Here is a 2,763-nt window from a genome sequence, read left to right as displayed (position 1 = left end):
GCAAGCAACCACAAGCTTAAACAACCCCCAGAATGCACCAAACGATGCGCAACAAGGGACAGGCGACGCTGCTGACCTAAGCACATCATTGCTAGCTGGGCATGGGCAATGTAGTATGTGCTTGGGCCGGGGATAGCAAAAAGGGACCTCTTAATGCCTATCTCTGATCCTGTACGACCAGCACTAGCTGGGCATGGGCACCAATCGTACCTCAGAGAAGGCAAGTCTTGGGTTGATGCAGTGTACGAAGCTACCCCGCCCACACAAAGACGCTAGCCAGGCTTGGCATCTTTTGTGCTTCCAAGATAACTTCAACACGCCGTGATGATCCTGAATGTCTGACAATGCTTCCCGATAATGCTCGTCCTCCACGTTATCGGTGCTTAACCAATGGCAGCTCTTACGCACCCAACCGCACGTCTAACAAGGATAGACCAGCGTACCGTAGTAGTATCACAAAAAGCAACACATGCCACTTTAACGCCTATCACTTCCCCATCATCGGCACATTATCAAATGCTGGCTAGCACCAGAAGCACGTCGAACAAGATTAGCAAGCACACATCGTCATCGTATTGCCACACAGACAGCTCATCCCACATTTCCAAGGCTAGACCACAACCCTGGACTGTTGTCGCAGCGACCTGACGAGGCATCCCCACACCCCGCCAAGGCCCCCACTCGGAGGGGTATTATCTAAGCAACTCGGAACTAAGCAACCGTCACCCATGATCGCGCTGAAAGGCCATCTGGCGCGTTCACCCCTTGCCGTGCTCACTCACGGCTCCCCCCCTATATATACATATTGCACAAAGAGCTTGGTGACAGGAACAGACATGGATTTCCCTGATTATGCATAATTTTTAATATGCGCACGGCGTCGAGGAAAATCAAGGCAACGGGGCTAGTTTGTGCGCACGGCGTCGAGGAAAATCAAGGCAACGGGGCTAGTTCATGCGCACGGCGTCGAGGAAAATCAAGGCAACGGGGCTATTTCTCAGGCCATCGTTCGAGAAATCAAGGCAGCGTGTTGGGGGTGTTGGCCTCTTTCATGGGTCGTGGGGCTTGGCTTGGCTTGCCTTGTTGGTGCTCGATACAGCCTCATGACTCTGAGCTGCCCATCGCCCAAGTCGGGCACCCATGCGAATGAGACCCCATGGTACCCCCTATATATACATATTGCACAAAGAGCTTGGTGACAGGAACGGACATGGATTTCCCTGATGATGCATAATTTTTGGACACACACGACGTCGGGGCGAGGGGACACGCGAGTGGGGCGTCTATGGGGGCGTTGATGGCCTCGTTTTCGTGAAGACCGGGCGCCTTGGCCATGGCCTCGAGCGTGCCAGCCTCGACAGCTCTGGGCGCTGAACACCCCCCAGGGCGCCGATGGGGAGCAGTCCCCTGGTACCCCCTATATATACATATTGCACAAAGAGCTTGGTGACAGGAACAGACATTGATTTGCCCAGGGATGCATAATTTTGCGAAATCGTCCATAACTCGCTCGAATTAATTCGGATTCACACGAAATTTTGTAGGGATGCTTTTTATTATAAATGAAAGGCGTTGAAATAAAAAAATGTCATGTTTGGGGCATAAATGTCCGTGACCTATCCCTGGCCATGCCTTGAAGCGTTCGGTTCCCTACTTGTTGATATGCAGCTCAAATGAAGTTGGAATGTCATTGAAACTTTGCGTGGGTCATTGTGAACATAGACCTTGAAATGGAAATATATCGTGTTCGGGTTTTTGTCTCTGTCGCCTACTGATAGGCACCTACTGATAGGCAGGCAGATAAGGCTTCTAGCTATTCATTAGTCGCTTGGATGAACCCGAAAGAGCACGAGCAGTTCGCCTGGTGACTATGTAGTAAGTAGGAACTACAACACTTAAACGGATTCGGTTACAACACTTTGCTCCCTTCATCGTTTGACTTGCTTAGAAATCTGCTCATGGTTTGTCAAGGCCCCTTGTTCCTTAGAACGATGAGGATGGGATTGGTTCGTTCAAGGGCATGTGTGTGGCAAGATGCCTCGTTTTCATGGCCGTTCATGAGTGTTTGTGTAGGAAGTAGACTTGTTCCCTTGGTCGTTCATGGGGCTGTGTGTGGGAGCAAGCCTTGTTCACTTGGTCGTTCATGGGTGTCTGTTTGGGAAGAAGTCTTGTTCCCTTGGCCGTTCATGGGGCTGTGTGTGGGAACTACCCATGTTCCCTTGGTCGTTCATGGATGGCCATGTGTGTGGCAAGGGGCCTAGCTTCCTTGGTCGTTCATGGCCATGTGTGTGGCAAGGGGCCTCGTTCCATTGGTCGTTCATGGATGGGCATGTGTGTGGCAAGGGGCCTCGTTCCCTTGGTCGTTCATGGGCATGCTGTGTGGCAAGGCGCCTCGTTCCCTTGGTCGTTCATGGATGGGCATGTGTGTGGCAAGGTGCCTCGTTCCCTTGGTCGTTCATGGGCACGTGTGTGGCAAGGTGCCTCGTTCCCTTGGTCGTTCATGGGCGTGCTGTGTGGCAAGATGCCTTGTTCCCATAGGTATCCTGACTGTGTGGCTTGCCATGACCCTAGCCTTGCCAGCCTCACATGCATTCTTCCCTTGGTCGTTCATGGATGGGCATGTGTGTGGCAAGGTGCCTTGTTCCCTTGGTCGTTCATGGGCATGTGTGTGGCAAGGTGCCTCGTTCCCTTGGCCGTTCATGGATGGGCATGTGTGTGGCAAGATGCCTTGTTCCCATAGGTATCCTGACTGTGTGGCATGCC

The sequence above is a fragment of the Lactuca serriola genome, unplaced genomic scaffold (assembly GCF_051521515.1).
Source record: "Lactuca serriola cultivar US96UC23 unplaced genomic scaffold, Lser_US96UC23_V15 Lser_V15_Un137, whole genome shotgun sequence".
Lineage (NCBI taxonomy): Eukaryota > Viridiplantae > Streptophyta > Magnoliopsida > Asterales > Asteraceae > Lactuca > Lactuca serriola.
The sequence above is the reverse complement of the archived record's forward strand: the minus strand, read 5'-3'. Positions refer to the sequence as shown.